The sequence below is a fragment of the Eleutherodactylus coqui genome, chromosome 10 (genome assembly GCF_035609145.1).
Source record: "Eleutherodactylus coqui strain aEleCoq1 chromosome 10, aEleCoq1.hap1, whole genome shotgun sequence".
NCBI lineage: Eukaryota > Metazoa > Chordata > Amphibia > Anura > Eleutherodactylidae > Eleutherodactylus > Eleutherodactylus coqui.
In genome coordinates, this window is record NC_089846.1 from 98,576,115 (window position 1) to 98,592,869 (window position 16,755).

The 16,755-nt window shown below is 47.8% G+C and overlaps 1 long non-coding RNA gene across 1 annotated transcript; it reads right to left on the minus strand.

Annotated features, from left to right (window-relative positions):
* Nucleotides 1-453: 453 nt before the first annotated feature.
* On the minus strand, nucleotides 454-7,513 carry LOC136579787 (uncharacterized). Its single transcript, XR_010786921.1, has 4 exons — nucleotides 7,465-7,513; nucleotides 3,595-3,728; nucleotides 2,243-2,324; nucleotides 454-584 (listed from the first exon to the last, which is right to left on the minus strand). It is a non-coding gene; the product is annotated as an uncharacterized lncRNA (long non-coding RNA).
* Between the last annotated feature and the right edge of the window lie 9,242 nt (nucleotides 7,514-16,755).

Genomic DNA, 16,755 nt, shown 5'->3' on the forward strand with positions numbered 1-16,755 from the left:
TCTTGCAGAGAGGCTCATGTATATATATGCAGCAGACCTGTGGTGATTGGCTGGCAGGAGGAACTCCACACCCAGCCAGCTCAATTATCTCTCACCTGTGAAGCTGTGCTCCTGGAACCCTGTAGAACAATAGATCCCAGTAGCACAACCTGACAGACATATCAGAGCTTGAGCGGATACAAAGGCGGGCAACTAAAGTAATAAATATAATTGGCAAATTACAATACCCAGATAGGAGGAGCTATAGATCAGACTTAGAGCCCAGAGGGGAAAAGCCATGGACCACACTTACAGACTAGAGGGGAAGAGCTGTGGACCACACTTAGAACCCAGAGGGGAGCAGCCGTGGACCACACTTAGAAGCCAGAGGAGATAATCATCAACCATTCATACAATATCAGAGTCAGATGTTTCTTTATTGAAGCTATTATACATAGATATTATTGCGTTGCGTGCAGGAGGGCGAATGAGCGCCATCTGTGGATATATGCTGTCACTGCATCTTCAGGGGGAGGGGGGTATAATCTGAGGTCTGGGGTGCCTCTTCACATGGAAGTCTGGATGTTGTTTACAGATGCCGTGATCTGAGAAGAGAAAATCACTTCTTATTGTCACAAACACTAAAGGGCTAAGCCACTAAAAGTCCGAAAGGCTACAGAGGCCGAATGCATGAAAATTAGCTAAAAATGGTCTTGTTATTAAGGGGTTAAAGCTCTCTGCATATAAGGAGGCGGATTATCCATCCTTCTAAGGGCTCCCACCCACTGGCGTTTTTTTCTCCACTGCGATGCGATTCTAAAGTTAAAGTCTCGCATCGCAGTGCGAGAAAAACGCAGGCAGATATCCCAAAATCGCTGGGATATCGCTGCGACATCGCCAGTCTTTTCAATGGGGCCAGCGGCAGCAGCGCTAGCCCCATTGAAAAGATATGGAGAATGCCGCGGACTTTATCCCATTGCTTTCAATGGGATCGGCACTGCTGCCGATCCCATTGAAAGCAGTGGTTTCTGACAAGCCCTGCAGAATGATTATCGGAGAAGGGCTTGAAATATAAGCCCTTCCCCGATAATCATAAAAAAGTGGTTAAAAAAATAATTAAAAAGTTACTCACCTCTCCTGCTGTCAGCCGCGTCCTCCGGCTGGTTCCCCGACACTGCTGTCCAGCACTTTTAGCAGGGCTACTGCTTAGCTATTGGCTGAGCACTCAGCCAATGACAGAGAGCTCTTAGCTATTCATTCATGAATAGCTAAGATATTGCTATTCATGAATGAATAGCTAAGAGCTATCTGCCATTGGCTGAGCGCTCAGCCAATAGCTAAGCAGTAGCTGCTATTGGCTGAGCCCTCAGCCAATCCGCACAGCCCTTTCAGGAGGCGGGGATTTTTAAATCCCAGTCTGCTGAAAGAGCTCAGTAGCAGTGCCGGGGAACCAGCCGGAGGACGCGGCTGACAGCAGGAGAGGTGAGTAGCTTTTTTATTATTTTTTTTAACCACTTTTTTATGATTATCGGGGAAGGGCTTATCTTTCAAGTCCTTCTCCGATAATCATTCTGCAGGGCTTGTCAGAAACCACTGCTTTCAATGGGATCGGCAGCAGTGCCGATCCCATTGAAAGCAATGGGATAGCATGCCGCGGACTTCTGCCACAGCTGTGACAGAAGTCCGCGGCATTCTCCATATCTTTTCAATGGGGCTAGCGCTGCTGCCGCTGGCCCCATTGAAAAGACTGTCGCAGCGATATCGCAGCGATTTTCTTGCACTGCTTTGCGAGAGTTTTTACTTACTCTCGCAGCGCAGTGGAGAAAAAACGCTAGTGGGTGGGAGCCCTTATATCCATCACTTGTAGTGGTGACAAAACACCGTATTTCAGCGCGTTTTTCCATCCGTAATAGAGATGAGCATCCTGGCCGACCGCAGCTCTCCTGAACTCCGTGAATCGGATCCTTCTGGACGGGACGCACATCCATATCATGGATGCAAAATGTGTCCGAAATATGGCGGCGCGTCATCAGCCTCAGTATTTATGACCCAGGAAGCGACACCAAGGAGGGAGGAAGGAGGTGCAAATTGTAAGAGGGGATTCAGAAGCGCTCTGCAGGGGGCGGCATCCTCTACATGTAGTGTGTACGCCACTCACACCTGGGACCCACAGTCATCAGGAAGTCGGGGTCCTGATAGCCATGCAGCATTCCTATCCGGCGGAGACACAAGACGGGGAGATTTCTGGGTCTTCACTACTCACCCTCAGCTGTCACTTGGGAATCACTTGAGAAGTAAAACTGGAAGCAGCGCCAGGAGGAGGAGAGCGCAGAGTGGAGTGGAATCTGCAGAGAAATCACATAATGAATCCTCAGAGCCTGAAGTCCGGACAGTCACGGCCGCCGTCCTTTCTTGGATGCCTAATTTGCCTCCTTAAAGAAGGCCTGCAAGTTCTTCTGATGCACAAGAACAATTCTGGAACATCTTTTTTTTCTAAACTCTGCATTATACAACTACTCTCGTACTGTTTTTCTCTTATTCCTACTGGAAATGTACGACTACATGCTTAACTGAACATTGCCATTCCCCTTGTCCATAGGGAGTGTCCCTACACAGTCAACACTGATGTGCACTGAGTGCACAAGGAAATGAGGAAGGGTAACAGCCAGTTGTCAATATATTCTTACATCTCCAGGTGGATGATGTAACAACACCTCTACAATGCCACCTATTGTTAGGCAGCATTCTTGCAAATTAATGTTGACACTTTATATAGGTCTTTATAACAATGACTGGGAACTGAAAACCAAAAGCCAGATAACCATACACAGACAGCTGTTGCAGGGTTGCCCCTCATCAGTGTGCAGCACTTTTATGGCTTGGCTAGTGAGAGGCCCGTGATGTGGGTTGGGAGGGGTATCATCTCTCCTTAAGGAGAGCACCTAGAAGGTGAGTGAGGAGACTTTTAAGGTCATCCATGATCCTCTGGGGAATATATGCAAATAAGGAAGATGGAACAATACCGCAGCAGCACCACCTATTGGAAGGTATATTTCCCAGAGGAGCAAGTATGGCCTTACAAGTCTCCTCACACACCCTCTAGGTCAGTGATGGCGAACCTTTTAGAGACCGAGTGCCCAAACTACAAACCAAAGCCCACTTATTTATCGCAGAGTGCCAACATGTCACGGGGCGGGGCTTATCACGACGTATGATTTTACCCCCATCGTTCTAAAAAGGACAGGGCCGCTTCAAAATAGACAGCGTACAGATTTTGACTGCTTTTTAGATGCGGAAATGCTGCAGAATGTCCTCAGCGGAAATTTCTATGGAAAATTCTGCAGCAGTTCCCTGCCCCCAGCCAATCAGAAGCTGGGGGCGTGAATCATTTACTTGACAGGTGCATCATGTCGCCACCTCTTACTTCCGGTGGCGACCTAATACACCAGTGCCCCCCCCCCCCTTCCTCACGGGCATATTAACATTTTCCACACCACTTCTGCCCTATTCAGCAATTCCAGCAACCTGATTGGTTGTTTGGTGAGTCATATATTTAGGAGTCACCCCGGCACTGTTGGTGTACTTCTGTATGTCATTGATAATCATTTGCCTCACCGTTACCAATCTCCTCTTACTGAGGGCACAGAGTGTGAGGACGATGAGGGTTTTCCTTCCGCAGTCCATCATTCAGCCTCAGTCAGAGTCGATCCTGGGATCAGTGCAGAACTTCTCGGTGGCAGAGAGATGTGCTGGGAGAAGAGAAGAGCGAGCAGAGTCCTTACACTTGTATCACGCGGTGGGGGGGTCAGCGGGGCATCTACTAACATGTCACCTTACAAAGTCCACACGTGTTCAGGACACTGGAGGGTTATGATTATCGGGGTGTTTTACTTTTTAGTCTTGGATTACTTTAGACTCCTTAAACCCACCTCAGCTGTTGGATGGTGCTGCACATTCTCAATTAAAAGTCCTTTAGGTGGAGTTATCAGTGATTGCAAGCTGCTCCTGTATGTACAGTCATACACAGATAGATGTCAATCACTGATAGCTCCACCCATTGGACTGTTCAGCTCAGAATGTGCAAAGAGATAAATGACTAAAATACAAGTTGTACTGCATCTTTCCCCATAAAACTATATATCCGGCTGCTCGGCTCCTCCTGCTTTATAACACGATGGCTGCAGAGTGGGCAGCTTGTTCAAGATGACAGATTCCCTTTAAGTTGTGTTTTTAAGACATACTCCCAAACTTCCAACCAGATACTTCTCCCAAAGCTCTAACCAAATACCCCCACCTCCCACGGCCCACCAGCAAAAGACCACCTGAAAAAGATAAAGCATGGATCAAATGCAGCACAGTCACTAATGTCTGTAGAGTAAAACGTCTACTGGACGCTCTTTCAGCAGAGAGGAGCGCCTTCCATATAGAATCACTACAAGGGGAATCTCACTTACATGGGCACACATCGGATGGGGGTCACAGTCTCTTTTTAAAAACATTGAAGCAGAATTACCGTATTTTCCGGACTATAAGGCGCACATAAAATGCTGAGAATTTCTCAGAAATAGAAAGTGCGCCTTATAATCCGGTGCGCCTTATATATGAACCCGACAGTAAAGAAAGGGGTTCATACAGGATCCTTTACCTCTATCGTGGGCGGCATACCACAGCACACACCATGCTCCCCCCCCCCCCCCCCGTTCGCAAGTCAAACAAGTAGTAGTATGGAGCGGGATCGCGGGTGGATCCTGCTCCATACAACGTCGGGTGCCGGCTGTTCTTACAGCGGGCACCCGGCGGCAGCAGTTCCGACGAGCCGCGCCGCTTGTCAGAACTGTTAACACTTTAAATACCGCTCTGACAGCGGTATTTAAAGTGTTAACAGTTCTAACGAGCGGCGCGGCTCATCAGAACTGCTGCCGCCGGGTGCCCGCTGTAAGAACAGCCTGCAACCGATGTTCAGGGGGCCCGTACAGCGTCCCACGATGAGATCGCGGGACGCTGTGCGGTTGCTAGGCAGCCGGGGACCTCCTGAAAGGCCCCAGGGCTGTCTATGCAGAGTGCCCATCTAGCGCACGACTTGCATATCTGTGCTTTAGCGTTAACTATACCCACTACCCCAAAAAATGCCTCCTGTTAAGAGACATGCTTATGATGCAGGTTTCAAGCTTAAAGCTATAAGTTATGCAGTAGAGCATGGAAATAGGGCAGCTGCAAGAGAATTCAACATTAATGAATCCATGGTGCGTAAGTGGAGAAAACAAGAAGATGTCCTCCGCCAAGTAAAGAAGACCAAAATGAGTTTCCGAGGAAACAAAGCAAGGTGGCCACAGTTGGAGGACAAAATAGAACAGTGGGTTATGGAACAGAGAAACGCAGGTAGAAGCGTCTCCACTGTCTCTATTCGACTCAAAGCCACTGCTTTAGCACGTGACATGGAGATCAAGGACTTTCCAGGAGGTCCTTCATGGTGCTTTCGTTTCATGAAAAGGCGTCATCTCTCCATTCGCACCAGAACTACTGTGTGCCAGCAATTACCAAAGGATTATGAAGAGAAGCTGGCCATTTTTCGCACCTACTGCATAACCAAGATAAATGAAAAAAATATCCAGCCAGAACACATTATTAACATGGATGAGGTTCCCCTCACTTTCGATATCCCCGTAAACCGTACTGTTGATAAAACAGGGACCAGTACGATATCTATACGTACCACAGGAAATGAGAAGTCATCTTTCACTGTAGTTCTCGCTTGTCAGGCTAATGGCAAGAAACTACCACCCATGGTAATTTTCAAGAGGAAGACTTTGCCTAAAGAAAATTTTCCTGCTGGTGTCATCATTAAGGCTAACCCAAAGGGCTGGATGGATGAGGAGAAGATGAGTGAGTGGCTGAGGGAGGTCTACGTCAAGAGACCGGGTGGCTTTTTTCACAAATTCCCATCCCTATTGGTCTGTGACTCGATGCGCGCCCACGTGACCGATACTGTCAAAGCCCAAGTGAAGAAAACTAATTCGGAGCTTGCTGTCATCCCTGGTGGATTAACCAAAGAGCTCCAGCCGCTAGATATCAGCATCAACAGGTCATTTAAAGTTAAATTGCGAGCTGCATGGGAGCATTGGATGACAGAAGGTGACCACACATTCACCAACACAGGGAGGCAACGCCGTGCGAGTTATGCCACTATGTGCCAGTGGATCGTGGATGCCTGGAAGAATGTATCAGTCTCCAGTGTCATCCGAGCTTTCAGGAAGGCTGGAATCACCACTGAAGAGCCTAGCAGCAGCAACGAGACTGACTCGGATAATGAAGAGGAGGACCCCATGCTTGATGCCGAAATCGCCCAACTGTTCAACTCCGACACTGAAGATGACGGATTTGATGGATTTCTGGTGGAGGAATGAACTGAAAAAGTACGGTAAACGTTTTGATTTGCAATTACAGCTGAACCAGTTGCAAGTTATTGTTAAAAAGTGTAATAAATTTTGACTTGCAGTCTGAGCAATGGTTTAACGGTAATGTGCTGCGCCTTATAATCCAGTGCGCCTTATATATGAAACAAGATTGCTTATAAGGCGCTCATAGAAAGTGCGCCTTATAATCCGGTGCGCCTTATAGTCCGGAAAATACGGTACTAATCGTGTCCAATAGTCAGATGTATCATAATCACTCTACTGGATGATACATTTGGCGCAGCGTTTGACTCTTCTATCCCTTAGTTAGTTTAGTTTACACCAGTTTTTGCACTAAACGTTTGGTGACATTTTTAGTGCACAATGTCACATTTAAATCACGCCCCTCTCCCCTAAAAATCACTACAATGATGGTAAATAGTAGCGGGGACCAACAGCAAGGCACGTATCACTGCAAAAACGTAAATCTTTATTTGGAAATCTTTTAAAAACGTTATTAACCCCAATATACAGACACAAAATAGTATAAATAAAAATAATGCGTGAAGTCCTAGGGTTAACGGTTAGTCTGGCTTCACACAGGCGGAATCCACAACCGGAATCTGCACAGAGGATCCTCGGCAAAACTCAGGCATTTTGACACAGATTCCATGCGGATGACTTCATTTAACATTGCATATGGACACGGGTACCCGCATCATTGCTAAGCGACGGCGCAGGAAATATAATCAGTGGGGAAAAAATTGTACTTTGCATAACTGACAGCGAGCCTCATGTGGAATCCGACCCACCCGAAGAACAACACTGCATCCAAATCCAAGGCATTTTTCCCAAACAGGTAATTAACGGGGCCATCAGGGAATACTCATAGTATGGAGGAACATGGAGAGCAAACATAACCACTATCCTGCTCTCCATGTCCCTACAGAAAAGAAAATTTACAAAAGTTACAGCTTTTGAAAAGCGGAGATGGAAATCCCTCCAAAATGTTGTGTCCCTCAGTACGGAACTCAGACACACCACTAAGGGGGTTCTCAATTACTTAAAATTGCCCCGGGAGCCATTCACTGACCGGAACGGTGAGCTTCTGTAGTCAGCAGCAACCAGGAAGGACGCATCGGTTACAAAGAGAGTGTAATTCATGGGAAAACCCCTCTGAGGGCTTAAACCACATGAAACGTGAGCGCCTAGTAAAATATGATGTTTCCTTGTTTAGGAGTTTGCAGTGATAATACCCGCAGCTTACTGGGCAATTAACCCACTCAATGCCAGAGTCCTCAGGTGCAGAAAAATCTCCCCTGTGCACCTGCGAGAAGTGTCTCTGGCGTTACCAATATGTGAACAGTGGGGGGTGCATAAAAACGTTTGCGCTAGCATTCTGGTATTGAAAATGTGCACATTTGTGTGTCAGTCACACATGTACAAAAATTTGTGACTTTTCAGCTTTCTACACTGCTCTTAACACTTTAGTAAAAAGTGGGCAGGGTTTGGCTGGAGGGGTGTGGACAGACACCGCACATCAGAGTCACTATAATTTACACCAGAAACTGATCGCAACCCCCTCACACCCACACACACACACACACACTTACTATTGTGCACCACGGTATTAGTGTATCTTGACGCCACCAGAAGTAGTGGTGGAGTAAACATACCTGCTAGTGTTCACGCCCCCTGTTTGTGATTGGTTCTCACCTGTCCTTACATTTAATCCACACATCATGGACGTCACAGAGGTGCGGGGTGGGTATGATGAGCCCCCCTCACCAGCAGGTGACGGCTGTTTCTGACAGCTGACACCCTTCACAAACAGCCATGATCAGAGCAGCTCCGATCACAACTGTATGACAACATATGATGTCAGTCCTAACCACATCATGTAAACTGCCAGCCGGAGTGGGGTCTTCTTTCAACTCGCCATAAGCCCCCATGATGTTTGTTATAGTAGCCCTTGGCCAAGTGAAGGCTGCCAGGGCTGACATGTATTTAAGTCTATTAAGCTCTGCCTGCGGCTTGTGGCCGGTCTTAATATGTGAATGTTTAAAATACAATATATTGTAAAACTGAAGTACTGCAGTCTATTGTAGAAGTGATCGAACTATTGCAGGTTCAAGCCTGCTATTGGGGCTTAATAGAAAATATGTAAAGTAAACTAAAATAATATTTTTAAAATAAAATCTCATTCCCCTTTTTCCCACAAAACAATCTAAAAAAAAAACATAACTGTCACTGCTGCATGCAAAAAAGCTCAAACTAAGACGGGCTGCACATGAACGAGTTGTATTCCGCATGCGGGAGCCCCCAGCAGGATCTGGCTCTGACCCCAGCCGGCGGCAACCCTGCGTACCTGTTATTTCTGTAATCCGGATGTCCACGGATGCTCGCTGTCGGTGATGCGGACCACAGATTACAGCGTATCATCCGCATGGGTGACGATCGTGGATCCCGCAATTGAAATCTGGTCATGTGAAGCCGGTCTAAGTGTTACATTATTTATCCCACACAGTCACAACTATTGAAAAAAATATTACTTAGCATCCTACGGCAGCAGACACAAAAGATTAACCTTTTGGTCCTCCCGTCTAGAACAAGGAAAGCACACAATCAATTAGTTGTTAAACCAATACCTGAGTACCCGGCCCTTTAAGAGAGCTTTCTTCTGAAGGATACAAGGGCCTCAGCGGGTGTTTTGCTTTGAATTGGAGTTTGCTGCTGGCTATGCAGATTGGAAATGAATCAGGCATACGTTTCTGGCGTAATTTATGCCAGTTTGTGGTATAAATTATATATTAATCTGTCGTTCCAGGGTGGCCACTCCGCCACTGGCAAGCCCCGCCCACTTTTTGGGAAAGTTGCGGGCTTGTGCAGGAGGAAGAAGAGAATTCTGTCAAAGACCAGTTAATAAATGTTCCTAATAGTCCCCATAAATTTAAATGTCTCTTGGGATGGCATGTGTGATGGAGGGCATAAGTCATGTCTGTCGAAGGGTCCTCGCAGTTAAACATGGTAGGAGATGGGTACACTATATAACAGTGATGGCGAACCTTTTAGAGACTGAGTGCCCAAACTGCAACCCAAAACCTACTTATTCATTGCAAAGTGTCAACACGTCAGGGGGCGGGGCTTATCACGACGTATGATTTTACCCCCTTCATTCTAAAATGGACAGGGCTGCTTCAAAATAGACAGGGTGCAGATTTTGACTGCTTTTTGGATGCGGAAATACTGCAGAATGTCCTCAGCGGAAATTTCTGTGGAAAATTCTGCAGCATTTCCATATCTAAAAAGCAGTCAAAATCTACACCCTGTCTATTTTGAAACAGCGCTGCCCATTTCCGCCACATGTAAATATACCCCAGCGATAATAGTGACCCCCCCCCCCCAGCGGCCCAAGTGATAATAGTGACCCCCCAGTAAAAACATTGACCCCCCTAGCGATAATAGTGACCACCCCCAGTGATAATAGTGACCCTCCCCCCCACAGCGGCCCCAGCGATAATAGTGACATCCCACAGCGGCACCCAGTATAATAGTGACCCCCCCCCACAGCGGCCCCCAGTATCACAGTAACCCCCTCCCACAGCGGCCCCCAGTATCACAATGACCCCCCCACAGTGGACCCCAGTATCACAGTGACCCCCCACAGGGGCCCCCAGTGTCACAGTAACACCCTCCCACAGTGGCCCCCAGTATCACAGTGACACCCCCCCACAGTGGCCCACAGTATCACAGTGACACCTCCCCCACAGCGGCCCCCAGTATCACAGTGACACCTCCCCCACAGCGGCCCACAGTATCACAGTGACACCTCCCCCACAGCGGCCCCCGGTATCACAGTGACACCTCCCCCACAGCGGCCAGGAGCAATCAGTGTCAGGCAGCTGCTGCCAAGGCAAATAGGATCATGGCGTGCATCAAAAGAGGTCTAGGGGCACATGACGAGAGCATTTTTCTTCCTCTTTACAAGTCACTGGTCAGACCACACAGGGAATATTGTGGACAGTTTTGGGACGCGGTACTCAAGAAGGACATTGTCAGGTTGTGCTGCTGGGATCTATTGTTCTACAGGGTTCCAGAAGCACAGCTTCACAGGTGAGGGATAATTGAGTTGGCTGGGTGTGGAGTTCCTCCTGCCAGCCAATCCCCACGGGTCTGCTGCATATATATACATGAGCCCCTCTGCAAGAGGAAGCTGGTATCCCATCACTCTAGGGTTTGTTGGCCCTGCATATGTGTTGTGTGAACAATGTCTTGTCCAGTGTTTGTGCAGGTGGCCAGACATCAGGTGTGGACAGTCCTGTTCTGTGGTTGTTCTGTCTTGCATGCTAGCCGTAGAGTGTTGGTGTGTGAACTATGTCCTGTGCTGCTGGATCATGAATTCATCTGTAGGCTACTGCAGCCCTTAGGTTCCGTGGACCACGCTTTCAGCCCAGAGGGAAATAGCCACGGACCACACTTAAAGGGGTTGTCCCGCGGCAGCAAGTGGGTCTATACACTTCTGTATGGCCATAATAATGCACTTTGTAATATACATTGTGCATTAATTATGAGCCATACAGAAGTTATAAAAAGTTTTATACTTACCTGCTCCGTTGCTGGCGTCCTCGTCTCCATGGTGCCGACTAATTTTCGCCCTCCGATGGCCAAATTAGCCGCGCTTGCGCAGTCCGGGTCTTCTGCAGTCTTCTATGGAGCCGCTCGTGCAGAATGCAGGCTCCGTGTAGCTCCGCCCCGTCACGTGCAATGGACCGCACAGAAGAGCTGCGGTCCACGGAGACAGAGGATCCCGGCGGCCATCTTCAGCGGTAAGTATTGAAGTCACCGGAGCGCGGGGATTAAGGTAAGCGCTCCGGTAAGCTTTCTTTACCTCCCTGCATCGGGGTTGTCTCGCGCCAACCGGGGGGGGGGGGGGGGGTTGAAAAAAAAAAAAACCCCTTTCGGCGCGGGACAACCCCTTTAAGGCCCAGAGGGGAGGAGCCGCGGACCACACTTAGAACCCAGAGGGGAGGAGTCACAGACCACACTTAGAACCCAGAGGGGATAATCAATGACCATTCGTACATCAGAGTCAGATGTTTCTTTATTGAAGCTATTATACATAGATATTATGTTTAATCTCTTTTTTATTAAGTTTTCAGAATATTTTACAAACATTAGGAATTATCAGTAAGAAAAAGAAAAGAAAAACAATAAAAAGGAAAATGGAAATAGGCCTCGCAGGGCCTATGGTTCATATTGTACAACAATTGGGCACATCTTCTTGTAAACAACAAATAAAACAGTCAATTCGTCTAGCCCATAGATGATCCCCGGACCCCCTTGCCCCCAATCCACTGTTCTTTTACTATATCAACGCATATTTAACTGACGGTAAAGGTGGGGTCTATGTCGTGATGAATATTATGGTTTATGTGGTGGGAATCCTTTTCATTTGAGGAAAGAAGGAAGAGAAAAAGAGGGGGGGGGGGGGGGGGAAAGATATAGAAACGATCTGAGCAAGTTAATTAGATAGCGCAGGAAGACAAGGTACTTTGACTATAGCTCACTGAACACCTCTACACAGACAGAACCACACATACACTCACACATAAAATAAAAGAACGAACAACAACAACAACAACAACAAAAAAAAGGGGGGGGGGAGGGGGGGGGCGGGAGCACCCTGAGCGTCTTCCAGTCGGTCCCCAACTTCAAAGGCCCTGCGGCCCCTACAGGGCTCGTGAGTACGTTTAGTAGAACAAGCTGGCAAACTCTGCTGAGGACTCGAACATAATCCAGGGCTGCCAGGTCTTTCTGTATTTCTCCTTTTGTTTTTCGGGCTCTCGAGAGTGCTCCGCACATAGCTCCTCCATCTGGCTAAGGTATGCCATCTCCTGCTGCCACTCCCTCATTGAGGGAACTTGTGTGGATCGCCAGTGACGAGGGATGACTGCTCTGGCTGCTGCAATACAAAACCGGAGCAAGTCTCCCTTTTGTGCACTAATGGGGCCCGGCAGGATGGAGAGGAGAGCTATCTGCGGCGTATTGCTAATCGATTTTCTGCACATTGAGTTATATGTGGCAAACACCCTGTTCCAGAAGGGCCGCAGTTTATCACAACCCCACCAGACATGTAACAGAGTGCCTCTATCAGTCCCACAGCGCCAACACATGTCCGACACCGAGGGGAATATCGCATGTAGTCGCGTCGGGTATCTGTACCATCTAGCCAACACCTTGTACCCTTTCTCTTGAGCAGCGCATGCCATGGTTAGTTTGTGTGTGTACATAGATATTATTAAGCAGGAGGGCGAATAAGCATCATCCGTGGATATATGCCGTTCTGCATCTTCGGGGGGATAATCCGAGGTCCGGAGCGCCTCTTCACATGGAGGTCTGGATGTCGTTTACGGACGTCGTGATCTGAGAAGAGAAAATCACATCTTATTGTCATAAACACTGAAGGGAAAAACCGCTAAAAATCCCAAATGCTGCAGAGGCCGAACGCATGGAAATTAGCTAAAAATGCTCCTGCTATTAAGGGGTTAAAGCTCTCTGCACATGAAGAGGCGGATTATCCATCCTTCTTGTATCCATCACTTGTAGCGGTGACACAACACCGTATTTCAGAGCGTTTTTCCATCCGTAATAGAGATGAGCATCCGGGCCGACCGCAGCTCTCCTGAACTCCGCGCATCGGATACTTTTGGCCGGGATGCACATCCGTATCATGGATGCAAAATGTGTCCGAAATATGGCGGCGCGTCATCAGCCTCATGACCCGGGTATGTTAGACTCATTCCCCTATTATTAAACACTCTCTTCCTTACTTAACTACAATAACCACTGAGACCGATTTCTTTGGAAATTTTTGGCCACAGCAGCCAAGTTTATTAAACAAAAAACACATACAATTATTTTAACCTTTTAATACGAGGGGAGGCCCTGGAGGCAACCAAAAATACCAAAATTACCCAAAGGGGGGTCTGGTGTTAAATAAATAAATAAACCCGTACCTTGCCTCCAGCCGTCACCCGCCTCGGAGACACCACTAGCCCCCCTCCACCGGGATGCTAGAAGAACAAAAATACCTTAAGGCCACCCGGGATCCCTTCCCTGGCCTTCTCCCACACACCAGCCCCAACACCATAACACCAGGGTGATAATACCGGTGAGGCCGTCCCCACCAATACTTCCTTTCACCCAACATACCAACTCAGCCTCCAAGGACCCCTCCCCCCGTCCGCCCACGGCTGCCACGACATGTTATACATATCATTTTGCGCCACCTCATCGTTGTACCTGAAAATGCTAAATAATGTAATTAATTCAATCTACAAACCATATCAAGGGAGGGAGGGTGGGACACAGCTAATACCAGATTTTAAAATGGCGCTCCCGCCCAAACTACCCTTTTTATGAGTACTTTTAACCCCTCCCCTTACTTAACCCTTAACCAATTAAATTAAATATAAATAGCCCACTCTCCTATGTCCTTCCCCCCCCTTCCTTTCCCAAACTTACTTTTATTATTTATTAACCCTATCCTACCCGCTCCATTCCCTAACAACCCTGTCATGCAGGGCCTACTCTCATGGGCCCCTGCAGGGCCCGATCCGGCCCCGAGCTTGACCCGGGTATGTTAGACTCATTCCCCTATTATTAAACACTCTCTTCCTTACTTAACTACAATAACCACTGAGACCGATTTCTTTGGAAATTTTTGGCCACAGCAGCCAAGTTTATTAAACAAAAAACACATACAATTATTTTAACCTTTTAATACGAGGGGAGGCCCTGGAGGCAACCAAAAATACCAAAATTACCCAAAGGGGGGTCTGGTGTTAAATAAATAAATAAACCCGTACCTTGCCTCCAGCCGTCACCCGCCTCGGAGACACCACTAGCCCCCCTCCACCGGGATGCTAGAAGAACAAAAATACCTTAAGGCCACCCGGGATCCCTTCCCTGGCCTTCTCCCACACACCAGCCCCAACACCATAACACCAGGGTGATAATACCGGTGAGGCCGTCCCCACCAATACTTCCTTTCACCCAACATACCAACTCAGCCTCCAAGGACCCCTCCCCCCGTCCGCCACAGCCAGCAGAACTTACTCCCTAAGTCTGCGCAGCCCCCACAATCGCAGAGCCCTCTCTATCCCCTCTTGGATCGCCAGTGTCCACATATCGGTACCAACCTCGTTGAGGTGTACCCCGTCACTCCTCCAGTAACCCCCATAACCCCCTTCAAGATCATGGTGGCGAATCTTTACCCCTCCATTCCGAACGACAAAATTCGAAATGTGCCTATTAATTTTAATGCGAGCTTTGTTTATCTTTTCTACTGATCTCGCCATCCGCCACGTTTTCCTAGGCAAGATCTCCGACCAAACTATGATCATGTCCGGGAATAACCTTCGCATGCGCAAGAAGTCATGCTGTATATCCCTCCGTATCTCCCTCGCAGGTCTTCCACCCAGGTCATTGCCACCGGCATGCAGCACTAAGATGTCCGGTGCCTTGTCTAGCTCCACAAACCCTTTTACCTCCGGAAGCACCCTGCCCCACATCATACCCCTCATACCAATCCAGCGGATAATCGCGTCATCCCTTGAAAACCCAAGCTGACGGCCTTCTGGTCTCAGCTTAGCTCGATCAGCTGCCCAGAACACAAAAGAGTGGCCGACGATCCAAACCAGCGCTGGATCTTGACCTGTCAAGACAAAACCAAACACAAAGAATCCAATAATCAAATATCCGTTCAAATGTGTATACATACCCCAAAACTGTTTTTTTTTTTTTTTTTTTGTGTGTGTGTGTGTCTCATCCTCTATCATTAAACCAACCCTCAGGTCTAATATAGATTTGGTATCTTTTTGATTCCCATCTCCCAATTTTTTGCACCACTGACGGGCTCAAACCCCATTCTGCAGCCTCTGTAGCCGCACCAATCCTAAAAGAATGGGACGAATAACCCACTCTTTCAAGGCCTAACTGCTCCAGCGCCTTTTTCAACACTGCACTAAATTGAAACTTTGATAGGTAAAGGCCATTCCTATGCTGCAATAACGGACCATCCTTTATTACCAAAACTTCCATCAGATTCTTCACACACCCCACCGGACACATACGTGCCCCAGGTACTGACCCCAGGACAATCTTTTTCCCTTTTCCTAATTGGTCGGTCTTGGAGCTTCTCAACCAAATTTCCAACTGGTCCCTCAATAACGTAACATCTGTGCACAGCAGACCGCCCCCCATTTTCGTGCTGGGTGATACCAACTCACTGATACGAAAAGCCCCGAAAAAGGCTAAGGAGAACGCTGCCTTAAACAAACTTGATTCAAATGAGTTGTGACAAACCACCTCCAATGCCTTCCCCAAATTCTCCAAAACGGCAAAAGATATCGGCCGTCTACCATCTTTTCCCCGTTTTCCTTTTCTAAAACCTTTTAAAGCTTGCCGTACTATAAACTCTTTAGTAACATCCCTCCAACCTTGCAATTTAAAATTAAACGCTATGGCCGCCATAATGCGATCCACCTTAGCCACTGACCAACCGCTACTAGACGCCTCACTCAATAACCATAACAACGCCCCTGTCCTATCTTCATCACTATGGACTTCCCCCAAAATTCCCACCCAACGTTCCCACTCCTTCCATGCCGAATCATACGCTTTCCGCGTATTCTCAGCTAAAGATCGTCTTATAAGGTGCTCCGCTGCACGTCTACCAGACTCCAAAGTTCTTGAGGGCATCGAATTCCTTCCTCCTCCGCATCCGGCACCAATGTTCGAAAACGCTCCCACTGAAAGCGAGAAATTGAGTCAGCAATGGCGTTCTCAATCCCCGGAACATGCACAGCAATTATCCATGTGTTAAGTGACAAACACAACAAAACCAAATGCCGTAACAAGTCCACCACTGGGGGCGAGTGCGCACTTAGTGCGTTGATAGCTTGCACAACCCCTAGATTGTCACAACAAAACCTAACTTTTTTATTACGAAACCAATCTCCCCAAATTGCCACTGCCACGACAATGGGGAATAACTCTAACACCACCAGATTTTTAACCAAACCTGCTTCCACCCATTCCTTTGGCCATGCCGCCGCACACCATTGTTTTCTAAAGATTGCACCAAAACCTGTGCCCCCTGCGGCATCAGTGAACAGTTCCCAATCCACATTATCAACCCCTTTTTCCATCATAATTGACCGCCCATTATATTTTCCAAGGAATGACAGCCAAACTGATAAGTCAGCTTTCATTTCCTTTGTGACCCTAATGAAATGGTGAGGAGATTTAACTCCCGCCGTTGCCCTAGCCATTTTTCTACTAAAGACTCGCCCCATGGGCATAATCCTGCAGGCAAAATTTA